General features: G+C 46.3%; 1 protein-coding gene across 3 annotated transcripts in view; it reads right to left on the minus strand.

Moving 5' to 3' along the window:
- Window positions 1–14,729, minus strand: part of XPNPEP3 (X-prolyl aminopeptidase 3) — a 349,111-nt gene that overhangs the window by 121,395 nt on the left and 212,987 nt on the right. The window lies entirely within an intron of this gene.

Genomic DNA, 14,729 nt, shown 5'->3' on the forward strand with positions numbered 1-14,729 from the left:
GTCTCCCAGCTCACGCTCATGGTAGGCTACTGGAGCAGTCCAGAACAAGGGATAGTCAGGAGATAAGACAAAGGTTGGGGAAACTAGCAGACAAGGATAGACAAAGAAAACGCCAAAGGTCGGGGTATCAAGCAGGCAGGGATAGTCACAGAACAAGCCAAGATCGGTAAACAGAAACAGACGTAGAGCACACGGCAAGAAGCACACAGAAAGCCAAACACTATTGCTCATCAAGGCAGGCTTGGATAGCACGGTGTTAAATAGTGTATCCTGTAGAGGCTAGGGTGGAGCCACGCTGAGGGAAAATTACTTAACCATGCAGGCGTGAGAGTGGAGGCCCTAAGGCCGATACACACACCAGAGGTAAGCAGACAGACAGGGCATGAAGGTATTACAGCAGATTCACGACAGTACCTCCCCTCTTACGAGCCCCCCACTTGGGACCAGGCTTGGAAGGCAACTTCAAATGGAACTTCCTCAGAAGACGAGGCGCAAAGATTTCAGATGCAGGAATCCAAGACCTCTCCTCAGGACCAAGACCTTTCCAATCCACAGGATATTGAAGAACACCTTTACAGGAGCAAGAATCCAACATTTATTTGGCTAACCTCGTACTCCTGATCATCCTCAGAAACTGGAGCAAAGGTAGGGAGAGGACGGGAGAATTTATAGAGAACTAAAGATTTCAGAAGGGATAAATGAAAGGAGTTTGAGATCCTGAGGCTTTTAGGGATCTGGAATTTAAAACAAACAGGATTCAGTTTTGAAATTATATTTTAAGGACCAATGAATCTCGGGGCAAATTTCAGAGAAGGAGCCCAGAGTCTAATGTTTCTGGCGGAAAGCCAGACTTCGCCTCCTGGCTGTAGAGGAGACGGCTTACGCCTGCGACGGTTAGCAAAACCCTTACATTTGTTGGCAGCTGTCTGGAGGGAGTCATGAACGTCAACCCACATGGAATTGAATGATTCCTGAATGGTAGCCAAAGCTGGGATGTCTGGAGAACAGATCATAGGAAGAGGGAGCTGAGGATGTCTTCCATAAACTGTGACAAAGGGTGTCTTCTGAGAACTGACGTTGACATGATTATTGTGAGAGAACTCTGCCCACGGGAGAAGTGATGCCCAATCATCATGATGAGCAGAGACCAAGGTATAGAGAAAGACCTCTAACTCCTGATTAACCCTCTCAGTCTGACCACTGGATTGAGGATGGTAAGAAGAAGTAAAATCCAAGGTAATGTTGAGGGATTTGCCAGAGGCTCTCCAAAAGCGAGAAGCAAACTGAACACCCCTGTCCGAAACATGGGAAGGGACTCCATGAAGGCGGAAAATCTATCAAACAAAAATGGGAACCAAGGCAAGAGCAGAAGGGAGACCAGGAAAAGGAACAAAATGGGCCATCTTGGAGAATCGATCAATTAGCACCCAAATGACCATATTCTTCTCAGAAGGTGGAAGATCAGTGATGAAGTCCATGGCAATGTGAGACCAAGATTTCGAATGGGCAAGGGCATGAGAAGACCAGCAGGAGCTTGTTTGGAAGACTTAGACTGAGCAAAAACATGACAAGCTTTAACATAGTCTTTAATATCAGAACGAAGAGTAGGCTACCAGTAGTGGCGGCTGATGAGGAAGAAAGATCGGAGGGCCCCGGCATGACCTGCAACCTTGGAATCATGACCCCAATGAAGGATCTTCATTAACTTGGTTGGAACGAAGGTCTTGCCAGAAGGAATTTTTGAGTTCAGGGTAGAATGGGCAAGAACACATGACATAGGAATGATCGACTCCAGTTCGGAGGTGGGCTCCTCACCCTGAATGTCAAAACACCTAGAGAGTGTATCAGCCCAACTGTTGCAGGAACCAGGATTGTTTGGCATTCTGCAAGTACTGCAGATTTTTATGGTCAGTGAAAATTGTTATGGAGTGGGGGGAACCCTCCAAGAGATGATGCCACTCCTCCAATGCCAATTTAATCGCAAGAAGTTCCCGATCACCAATTACCAGCGTAATTTTTCTCTGTCTGAGAAAATTTTGGGGAGAAAAACGCACATGGTTGACGTTTTTGCTCAGAGGATTGAAGAAGCACAGCTCCCACTCCAGTCGAGGAAGTGTCCACTTCAATAAAAAATGGATCCCCAGGGTTGGGTCGCCTCAACAAAGGTCCAGAAACAAAGGCCTGTTTCAAGTCATGAAACGCAGAGACAGCTTCAGGGGGCCACTCCTTCGCATTCACACCCTTCTGGATCAAGGCAATAATAGGCACAGCAATGGAAGAGTAATTGCTCATGAACTGCCTGTAATAATTAGTGAACCCAAGAAAGCACTGTGTGGCCTTGAAGCTTGCAGGAAGAGGCCAGTTGGTAATGGCCAAGACCTTTCCAGGTGTCAGGACCTGGGCTGGAACCTGGCACCTATTGTCCAGCATTGACTCTTCCCACTGAGCTATCTGGGATGCTGGACAGTTCCCTGCCTGATCTATTGGACAATCCTACCTGATACATTGGACAACCCTGCCTTGTGTCTTGATTGCTGTTGAACCTTGAACTCCTTGCTCCTCCCATGAACTTCCTATATAAGCCTTGTCTCTGCACTTCCTTTTTGCCAGGTTATTGTGCCTATCAGCCAGTGCCTTGCTCTTGTCTTCCCTGCTGCTGTCTGTATTTTGCTACAACTCGTGATCGACCCTTGGCTTGTTCCTTGACTACTCTACTGCCCGATCCCAACCTGCAACTACTCGTTACCAACCTTTTGGCTTGTTTACTGACCACGCTGCTGTTTAACATTTATGTGCTCATCCGCTACTGGACCCCGGCTTGCTCACTCACACCCTTGTGGGGCAAACCTGAGGGCCGTGACCTGGTACTAACATGCAGCTAAATCCATCTCCACCATCAGGAGCTCTATTGAACACTGGTTAGTACTTAGACTTCGCACCTCAGGTGAGCCTGTGTCATCTGCCAGGGTGACTGCCTGTGTGCCGATCCTGCTGGTCGGTGGTAGTCCTGCAACTGCTATAGCAACTGGTCTTCAAGCCTGACGCCTGATCGTGACAGAATACCCTGGCTTAAAACATGGAGGTCGCTATAGCAAAAGCTGTGGCTCCTTTCAGGCAGCAAATTGCGGAGCTGCAGGAGTTTGGTGTCACCTACCAAGAAAAATTTGCCGGACTGGAAAGTGTGGTGAAAGGGCAACACACAAAGAGATCCGTGCTCTGCAAAAACAATTGCTGGACCTACATTCCTGAGATGATGCTAACACACATATGCCTCACCCACCCAAGTTTAATGGAGATTGCTGCCGATACAGAGGTTTTCTTAACCAGTGTTGCATATATTTCCAAATGTGACCCGCTGCATTCACTTCTGAAAAACAGAAGGTAATGTTTGTTATCGATCTCCTGACTGGGGAAGTTCTAGCCTGGGCCTCTCCTTATATCGAACAAGACAGCGCCACGCTGAATAATTTCCAGACTTTTGAGGCGATGAATCAGGTTTTTGATGATCCCAACCGCTGTGCTACTGCTGAAGCAAAGTTGCATAGTTTACGGCAGGGTAAACATTATGTTGCTGAGTACACAGCTGATATCAGACGCTGGAACACAGATACCACTTGGAACCCAGCAGCGCAAAAAAGTCAGTACCGCCAAGGGATTTCTGAACAGGTAAAAGATGAGCTTGCCAGAGTGGAGACTCCTAATTATTTTGAGGCCTTCATCCAACAATATATCCAAATTGATGAAAGACTTACAGAAAGGAGGAAGGAGAGGCTGGGAATGTTTGGAAGTAATGGTGGCATGCGTTTCTCTACTAGTCAATTTGTTCAGAAGAATTCAAGAGTTTCTCCAGATTCTGACACAGCTGAACCTATGCAGGTTGATGCAATTAAGAGATCCATATCTACTAAGGAGAAAGAGAGAAGATGTTTGGAAAACCTGTCTTTATATTGTGGGGACTCTGGGCATTAAGCAGTTAACTGTCTTAACAAGGTTAGAAGAACAATTGCCGCGACTGATGTGATCATGCCTGAACAAATAAACTCTATTACCGAGTCGATCTCCCCATTGATTCATGAAGACAATAAAGTCAATTCTGTACCATCTCATTTTATCATCCCTATTAAACTAATCTCTGATGGTATTGAAATTCCTTGCTCTGCTATGTTGGACTCTGGGGATGGGGGAAACTTTATGGACATAGAATTTGCCCACAGCAATAATATCCAAACAAGAAATAAGTCTGTTCCTATCACTATAGAGAGGGTCAATGGTTCACCCTTAACTTCAGGACCTGTTACCCATGAAACAGTCCCTTTGGTACTGCAATTTGAGGCCAACCATCATGAGACCATCCTGGGCATTCCTTGGTTTTCCACCCATAATCTCTCCATCAACTGGGAGGCACAGATTATAAACTTTACATCCCCCCATTGCGAGGAATTCTGTAGAGAACCTTGTCAAGCAAGTTCTTTGCTGGTCAAGGAATCACAGGTGGATGTTGTTACTACACTGTCATATGGCAACCTGCCTCCACAATGTCATGAGTTCCGGGATGCCTGTGATAAGAAGAATGCAGATCAGTTACCTCCTCATCGTCCATATGATTGTCCCATTAAACTGCTCCCAGGGGCTGAAATACCTTTTGGTCGCCTTTTTAATCTTTCAGAACTTGAATTAAAGGTTCTCAGGTAATGGACTGATGAGAATTTAGAGAAGGGCTTCATTAGACCCTCAACGCCTCCTGCCACTTCATCAATGATGCTTTTTGAGACCTATTGGGCCAGTTTGTGATTGCTTATCTGGATGATATTCTCATCTTTTCTAATAACCTGGAAGAACATCATAAACACGTTTGCACTGTCTTTGAAAGGCTAAGGAATCACCAACTTTATATTCAATTGGAGAAATGTGAGTTTGAACAAACCCAGATGCAGTTCTTGGGATATATTATTTCTCCTAAAGGAGTAAGCATGGATCCTGAGAAGATCAAAGCAGTGATGGATTGGCCTGCCCCTAGAAATGTTAAAGAGATAGAACGATTTGTCAGGATGCGGCGGCTGCTGACATCTAAAGAGTGACACTAGAAGTGCGACTAGACCTGTAGAGGTCTTTCTCTGAGGTGAGAGGCTGGGGCACACTATGATCACGGATGGTGGAAGTTCCTCACTTTGAAAGAGTTTTTGAATATTACAGTACTTATGCGTGCACTTTGGATGGTGACATCACTATAGGAATATTTATTTTTGCACGGAGCACTTTAATATGGTACTGTAATTTTTATTATGTAGAAGCTTTTTTTGCACAGAGCGCCTTTTGTATTTCATTGGAATTGTGCACACAGACATTTCATTTGATCATTTGCAATATATTGTATACGTGTATATTTATTTTAGTTTATGCACTTTAATGTATTTATTGTATTGAGAAAGCGCCACATTATTTGTTGTGTATGCTGATAGACATCGCAGATCACTTCCTACTTTTCATGTGGGTGACAAAGTTTGGTTATCAACCAAAAATTTTAAGGTCCATGTTCTGTCTGCGAAGCTGGGCCAAAAGTTTGTAGGACCATTCAAGATTTCTGCTCAAATTAATCTGGTTACCTTTCGCTTAAAACTTCTTGATAGTATGAAAATCCACCCTGTTTTTCACATATCACTACTTAAACCATTTCATGAAAATCCCCTTTCTGGAAGAATTCTCCCACCTCCTCCACCTGTTGAGGTACAGGGTGAAGTAGACTTTATGGTGGAGAAAATTCTTGATTTCAGGATCTTTAAAACAAGCTACAATATCTGGTCCAACAGGAAGGATATGGGCCAGATGAAAATTCTTGAGGTCCTGAGAATGTTCATGCCCGTAGATTAACAAGAGAATTCCACCAGAGGTTTCCTCACAAACCCAGCCCTAAGACTGAGAGGTACTGTCAGGACCTGGGCTCAAACCTGGGACCTCTTCTGTGTCCGGCATTGACTCTTCCCACTGAGCTATCTGGGATGCTGGACAGCCCCCTGCCTGATCTATTGGAAAATCCTACCTGATCCAATGGACAACCCTGCTTTGTGTCTTGATTGCTGTTGAATCTTGAACTCCTTGCTCCTCCCATGAACTTCCTTGTCTATGCACTTCCTCTTTGCCAGGTTATTGTGCCTTCTCAGCCAGTGCCTTGCTCTTGTCTTCCCTGCTGCCATCTGTATTTTGCTACCACTCATGATCGACCCTTGGCTTGTTCCTTGACTACTCTACTGGCTGATCCCAACCTGCAACTACTCGTTACCGACCTTTTGGCTTGTTTACTGACCATGCTGCTGTTTTAACCTCATCTTCTCATCCGCTACTGGACCCCGGCTTGCTCACACCCTTGTGGGGCAAACCTGAGAACCGCGACCTGGTACAAACACGCATCTAAATCTATCTTCATCATCAAGAGCTCTGGTGAACACCGGTTAGTACTTAGACTCCGCACCTCAGGTGAGCCTGTGTCATCTGCCAGGGTGACTCCTGTGTACTTATCCTGCTGGTCAGTGGTAGTCCTGCAACTGCTAAAGCAACTGGTCCAAGCTAGAGACAAAGCATCCCAAAAACAGAACCTCTGAACATTCAAAAGAGCATTTCTCCAGCTTTGCATACAGATTGTTTTCTTTAAGGCGCTGAAGTACAACCTGGACATGGTTTCTGTGAACAAGCAGATTTTCCGAAAAGATGAGAATGTCATCCAGATAGGTGACAAACCGATAAAGCAGGTCCCTGAAGATCTCATTGACAAGGTTTTGGAACACAGCTGAGGCATTACACAGACCAAAGGGCATAACCAAGTATTCGTAATGCCCGTCTCTAGTGTTAAACGCCATTTTTCATTCATCACCCCTCCATATCCGGAGATTGCATGCACTCCTGAGATCCAACTTGGTGAAAATGGTATTAAGAGCAAGCGGTATAGGTTTTTGATTGTCAGAGGGTTTAAGCCCCGATAGTCAATGCAGGGTCTTAAGGTCCTATCCTTCTTGGCTACAAAAAAAGAACCCTGCTCCCAAAGGCAATGTGGATTTCTGAATGAACCCTCTCTTTAGATTCTCCGCAACATACTCAGACATGGCCTGGGTCTCCGGAATGGACAAGGGATAGGTCCAGCCCCTGGGCAAGGTTGCACCAGGAACAAGGTCAATGGCACAGTCAAAAGGCCTGTGAGGAGGAAGTACCTCTGCCCATTTTTTGCAGAATACATCCAGGAACTCACTATATGCAGAAGGAAGAGCAGGAAATACTGAAGTGGTGGCCACAGGAATCCTCTCTTTTGGAATAACCTTGAGTAGGCAGGACAAAAAACAAGAGGGACCCCAAGCCAGGATCTGCCCAATCAATGTGTGGAGAATGGAGCTGTAACCAAGGAAGGCCCAATACAATGGGGGTTGAGGCTTTAGGTAGCCACTTCTGGTGGAATACCCCTATAGAATCTTGACAGGGAGGGTCTGGAAGTGGATGGGCCCCCAGCGGAGTGGTGAGAGGTGAAAGAGGTATTTTCAGGGAAGATGCAGTTCCCCAGTCCATGAAATTGCCAGCAGCTACACAATCCAGGTAGGCCACGACTGCATGAGGGGAATCTTTGACATGGAGGAGCACAGAAAAAAGGAGACAGGATGATGAAGGTGATTTTCCTGGGTCCAATATGCCACCTTCCAGATGAATTAGACCCGCGTTTCTGGGACGGAGAGAACAGGTGTCCCGAAAATGAGCTTTGCCCTCACAGTAGAAACACAAGCCCAGAGTTCTGCGCCTAACATGCTCTTCAGGAGGGAACCTAGTCCAGTCCAGCTGCATAGGTTCCACAGCTGGTGAGGGATGCCCCACGCATCGAGGAGAGGGGAGATCGGGCTGGCTAAGGACCATGGAGTCCTGACGCCTTTTCTCTAGGGTCCTCTCCTGGAAGGGAATATCGATCTGATTGCAGTGGGAGAGGACACCATCCAGAGCTGAGGGAGTGGTTCTTCCTGTGAGCTCATCCTTCACTCTGTCAGAGAGGCCTTGTAAAATATTTGCAACTAAGGCCTCATTAATCCAGCTCAGCAGTGAACTCCAGGAGAAAAACTATTTGGCTAAGAAAGACAGGATTCTTACACAGTCAAAGTAAAGTAAAGCAGAAAGGATCAGCGCTACTCCTGACTAGCCCAGGTGAATAAATGATGGGAATCGGCCTCAGCCTCATGTATCCACCACACCATACACCCTGATGCATTTCACCCCTGCCCACTGAAGCTTTTTTTAAAGGTATAATTTTTTTCATTGTTGTTTACATACAAACGAACAAACGCACAAATACATATATAGCATTAAAAGAGCAAACAGTGCTCATTCAGCAATGAGGTACAGCTACATGGTATCCAGTCAATGAGTATAGATCAATAGAGGAGTTTCAATGTTACTGTCTAAACTCCAGTATGACGACTAGAAGTTAACTAACATGTTCAGGGAACTCAAGGAGCAAGTGGTATAGTGCAATCTAAACTAACCCATGGGTTCCAGATCTTATGAATCTTTTTTGGGCATCCTCTGGCCTCATACGTCAATTTATATAGAGGTATAGCTTGATTGACTATTGTGAGCCAGAAGGCTATAGTAGGTGAGGATTGGGATTTCCAATGCATAGCTATCGTTTCTTTGCATAAAACAGGATAATTCTTAGAAAGGTTTGTACATTCCTAGATATGCCTTCATCGTCTATATATCCCTGCAGGCATCTCAGGGGATTACAGATGTTAGGCAACTGAGTGAGGGAGCTGATAAGGGCCATGACCCCCGACCAGAATTTCCTAATCGGCAGGCACTCCCACATTAAGTGGAAAAATGTACCATCAGCCATGCCACATCGGGAACATGTTGCGGAGGGCAGTCTCTTTAATCTATGGAGTAAACAAGGGGTAAAGTAGGACCTGTATAATAATTTGGTTTGAATGACTTTATCACGGGAAGAGATTACAGACGATACCTGGAGGGGAAGCAATTCCCGCCAAATAGTTACTCTGGATATGTAGAAAGGTTGGTAAAAAGATCATTTTAAAAATATTTATTCTACCCAGCAGCGTCAGTGGAAGATTGGTCCAGGTCTTAAGCGTATTCCTCATTCTACTAATGAGTGAATGGTCTAGAATAAACAACAGGGATTTGTCCCAGTTTACCTGGAAGCCAAAAAAGTGCCCAAAGCGCTGGATAACATCCAGTAGAGTAAGGAGTGACGACTGGGGGTCCGCCAAATATATCAACATGTCGTTTTTCCAGGCCCCCAGTTGTCAGTCCCACAACCTCCCCACTAGACCCAATCAGCGCTGCCAATAGCTCTATCGCCAGCTCAAATAGTAATGGCAATAGAGGGGACGACTGTCTGGTGCCCCTGCGTATCATGAAGGGGTCGGAGATAGTTGTATTTACTCCCAATCTACTGTAGCTGTAGGTTTGTAATATAGTAACTGAACCCATTTAATAAATGTGTCACCGAATCAGAATTTTGCTAAAACTTCCATTAGCTACGGCCATTCAACCGAGTCAAAGGCCTTATGAGCATCCAGGGCTAGAACGGCCCTGGAGCCCATTGTGTCATGAGTGGCCTGCATGTTGGTAAAGAGTCGCCGTAAATTAATTGAAGTAGATCTTCTAGGTATAAATCCTATCTGATCCGCTCCAATGACAGTAGTGATGACCGTATGTCATCTCTGGGCAAGTACTTTGGCTAAAATTTTTATATCTGAGTTAATTAGGGATATTGGTCGGTAAGATTCGCAGAGAAGATGGTTCTTGTGAGGTTTGGGGATAAGGACAATTAGGGCCTCAGACAAAGAAAGCGGTAGCTGTCCTGTCTTCATGGCATAGTTGTATACCCTGAGGAGATGTGGAATCAGTAACTCTCTATATTGCGTATACCATTCTATAGGGAATCCATCCAACCCTGGCGTCTTATTTTTAGCGAAGGACTGGATGGCTTCTCCTATTTCCTCTGTCGTTAGGGGGGCATCTAGCAATGAGACCTGAGAATCTAGTAGTTTTGGAAGGTAACTATCCTGCAAATAGTCGTCTAATTCCACAATAGTGTAATGGGCCCTAGTGGAGTATAAAGTGGAGTAGAATGTAACAAAAGCCTCTACTACCTCCTTCGTCTGTTTCACTATTATGCCCTCCGAGTTCTGAATTCTAGGGATGCTGCATGGCTGATAGTCCGTTCTAGACAGGTAGGCTAGCAGGCGACTGCTTTTGTTACCAAATTCGAAGAGTCGCTGATTTTGATATAACAGTTTTTTTCTGGGTTTGTTTGAGTAATACCATATCTAGTTCCCTGGCCTTGTGTCACCGGGTAGCGTGTTTTTTGGGCTTAGGGGACGCGGAGTAAGCCGCCTCTGCCACTCGAAGCTCCCCCTCCACATCCACCAGCCTAGAGTGAGATGCCTTGTGGCCTGCCTTATGGGTGCAGCAAACAAACCACGCACGGTAGCCTTGAAGGCATCCCAGACCACAGGGATGGGTGCACTCTGTGTATTGGTGGCTCAATAGGAGTTCAGATCCGCTGTTCCCTGATCTGTGACAGCCTGGTCCGCCAGCCAAAGCGTGCTCAGTCGCCACACCCAAAAGGAGGGCGACACTCCCAAAGCTAGGTCCACCAACAGTGGAGAGTGATCAGACATCGTCCTAGGAAGGTATCTGACATCATTTATCATGCTGAGTAAATCAGAGGACAGTAAACATAGATCAATACGTGATAGTGTACCATGAGAATCAGATTGACAGGAATATTCCCTCCCATCCGCATATTTCCATCTCTAGGCCTCTGCTAGGTCAAATTGGGTCAGACAAGTCCCTAAGGGAGTGGGGGGTATGTATAGTAGAGCATCGAAATCTGTCAAGAGAGTTGTCAAGGACGGTGTTATAGTCCTCGGCTATCAATAAAGGGCTTTCTGCAATTTCCAAGATGGAAGTGAGTACACAATCAAAGAATTGTTTAGTAAAGGGTGGTGGGGCATACAGGCTAGTCACTGTGTATGGTTAACCAAGGAGTTCTAACACCACAATTACGTAGCAGCCACCAGGATCTAGCTTAATGTTTAATAACAGGGGCTGATTTAGCTATTAGAATAGATGTATCCCGGGAGTATGTGGAGTGTAGGGCGTAGGCTATTTTTGCCCTCTTTAGCGCCATTACTCTGGAGCCAAGTAGATGGTTTTCCTGGAGAAGGATCACATGTGGATTGTGTCGTGCCAGGTACTCAAACATCAATGAACTTTTAACCTTGGAGTTAAGCCCCCTAACATTCCATGAGATTATACGTAGTTTAGACATTACCATGGAATGTATACCATAAAGAATAATAATTTCTGTGTTGTAGTGAGGTTAACCAGGTTTTATAGACCTGCAACTTCAACCTAGCATGAGTCGCTGATAACAATACATACATAAGAAGGTACAGTATTTCTCTTACAACTGTAGAATGGATACCATGATGATCAATCCTCCCAAAAACCATGGGGACAAAAAGACACAAGAAGTAAAGATAAAAATAGAAAAGGGGGGAGCATGACCCAAAAACAAGGGAAACAGGTAAAACAGCCCTAACCCTCCTGGCCCCCAAACCCCAACACTTGGAGGCTTTGATTCCAGAAACAAAACTGCAAAACATGGGGACATGGTGTAGTCCCGTACCTAACAAACCGTGGTGGGTGGCGATAGAGTTCGCAACAGTTATGTCCTGTACACACGATAGGATTTTCTGACAACAAAATCCATGTTTTTTTTTCCCGACGGATATTGGCTCAAACTTGTCTTGCATACACACGGTCACACAAAGTTGGTCGGAAATTCCGAACGTCAAGAACGCGGTGAAGTACAACACGTACGATGAGGCGAGAAAAATGAAGTTCAATAGCCAGTGCTGCTCTTCTGCTTGATTCCGAGCATGCATGGCACTTTGTGCGTCGGAATTGTGTACAAACGATCGGAATTTATGACAACGGATTTTGTTGTCGGAAAATTTGAGAACCAGCTCTCAAATTTTGTGTGACGGAAATTCCGATGGAAAATGTCCGATGGAGCCTACACAAGGTCGGAATTTCCGACAACAAGCTCCTATCAAACATTTTCCATCGGAAAATCCTATCAAGTGTACAGGGCATAAGGCTCCATCTGTGCCCGCACATTGAATTATGGTTGATGACCCGGCCCTACAGGGGTGTGTCAGTTATCTCAGTAGGACAACATCAAGGAGATTACTGTGACAGCTATCCAGGCGTAGCTTTGTCTGGTGAGTGAAGAGCAACAAGAGTTAATGGTTCATCAGTCACTCAGATGAAAAGTGTCAGAAAAAAAGGGGGGTATCATGAATGAACAAGTGTTCTCTGTGACTAATCTTGTGCAGTGATGCAGATAAGAAAAGAAGAAAAAGGGGGGGGAAGCTGTGAAGAAGGATAACCAAAGGTCAGCGAGGTGGAGATCTTCGTCACTGGTGATGCTGATCAGGAGGACCCAATGAGTCCACCTAGTGGGCCGCTTCTTTCGGATATGTGAAGTAGTAGGCCTTTCCTTTATGGATAATCCTCAGTCGTGCAGGGTATAGCATACCATAGGGTAGTTGGAGGTCTCGTAGTCTTCTTTTAATGGCCAGGAAAGTAGCCCTCTGTTTCTGCGTAGCCACTGAGAAATCAGGAAAGATAGTGATCCCGTTGCCATTGAAGGATATGCGGCCCTTTGTGCGGGCGGCCCTGAGAACCGCTTCTCTGTCCTTGAATTGCAGCAGTTTGATGAGCATAGTGCGTGGGGATGCCCCAATTGGTAAAAGGGCACAGGGGAACTCTATGCGCTCGTTCTATGGTGAATAGTGGAGAGAAGGTGGAAGCGCCAAAAGCAGATTTTAACACCGTTCCATGAAAGCCTCAGGGGCTGTGCCTTCAGAACCCTCCGGAAAGCCCAAAAAACACACATTACTATGCAGATTATTATGCCTCAGGCGGTCCTCCATATCTGTTCAACTTATGGGTGGTATACTCTTGGGATTGGCGTAATTCTCTTACAGAGTCCTGCAAAGGATGGGTATTATCCTCCAAATCCCCTATGCATTGTTCTGCATTGGTCATTCTATGGCGGAGATTATGCACATCTTGTTTCAGGAAGGCCAGGTCTGATCTGATAGAGTCTATTTGAGTGGTAAGGGAAACATGGCTGTGCTGAATAGCCTCCATGATCTGTGTCATCGTGGGTTCTGCAGGGCCTGTGTCAACATGGTCAGCGCTGGGGGAGAGAGGTGCTGTGTCCTCAGGCTGTGAGAGCAGAAAGGGGTCATCAGGGATAGAAGCGGGGGGGGGGGGTTGTGACTCAACCTTTGTGTTGCACTGCCATGGAAGAAGAGGAGGGCTTGCTGTGATCCCTTCCATGAGGTTTGCCGATGCCATTTTGTTGCGGCTCACATAGAGAGAGCAGCGACGGGAATTTGGCGGTATCCTCCAGCGCGGGGCCGTATTTCACCATACTCAGGTGTTCCCGGTGGTCGCATGAGGGTAAGAAGGCTGGAGGGTTCCCACAGGGATGATCGGGTCAGCAGGATCAGGCTAGGATCGGAGCGGGACAGATGGAGCTCAGGCAAACTGCTTCCTCGCATTCCGGTAGTCAGCTGCGCTCCTCGTCGGGTGGTATTTTAACAGCTAGTCGGGTGGTATTTTAACAGCTAGTGCTGTGAAAAGTCTGTCATGCGGTTGTGGAAGCAGAGGAATGCTATGTAAGCTGCAGATGGCAGTCTGACAGGTCTGATAACTCTGGTGGCAGTGTAGGGAGGTAGCCGGGTGCAGAGAGAACAAGGAGATCGGGGCTGCTTGTGGACACTCTAGCAAGGTGGAGCAAAATGGCTAATACACGTGGCTCCGGAGTTGGAACAAGGGCTGCAATTTCAACTAGTATCACAGATTAATATAGCTATTCGCTAGTGGGGGTCGCGGCCTGGCCGGCTAAAGTGCTTTCGGGGGTGGCTTATCAATCATAGAGGAGTCACAGAGGTGAGCGCCGGGGTGTACCAAGATGGCCGCTGCTCACAGGGCCGGATCTGATATTCCTCCTGCAGGCTGCTGTGGAGGAGTGTCACTGAGTGCTGAAGGCAGCGGGATGGGCCACAGTGGCTGTGCAGAGGAAGAGCTAAGTGCAGAGTGATCTCTGAGGCTAGGAGTGAGCGCTGATGTCTTAGCAGGGTGGAGCAAGATGGCCGCCACTCCTGGAGCTGCGGTCTGTCTCCCAGGTGGCCCCAGACACAGAGAAATGCCGCGATAACGGCCTCGAGGGCGCGCCGACCATCTGGTGAGCCCTGGGTGTTGTGTAGGGAGCAAGATGGGTCTGCTGGAAGATGGATGCCAAGGATATGTAGCAGGAAGGCAGGAGCTCTACACCAACATGTTCTATTCAAACCACCATTAAGCCACGCCCCTGCCCACTGAAGCTTAGCCATAGGGCCCACAGTCAAGATAGATTTAAAAAAAAAATTCATATCATTACTGCTAAAAGTGCTCAGCAATTGTTTTGAGTAATGCAGTTTCAGTAACTGTTGTGAGTAAAAAAGGAACTCTCTTTGCAAATATTCAGACTAAAAGTGATATTAAAGGCTTGTCTTTTGTAAAAACTAAACAAAAAAACCCAAACATGTCAAACTTACCTGCCTTATACAATGGTTTTGCACAGAGCAGCCCCGATTCCTCCTCTTCTCAGCTCCCCTTCC

Source organism: Aquarana catesbeiana, linkage group LG07 (assembly GCF_042186555.1).
Source record: "Aquarana catesbeiana isolate 2022-GZ linkage group LG07, ASM4218655v1, whole genome shotgun sequence".
In the NCBI taxonomy this organism is placed as follows: domain Eukaryota; kingdom Metazoa; phylum Chordata; class Amphibia; order Anura; family Ranidae; genus Aquarana; species Aquarana catesbeiana.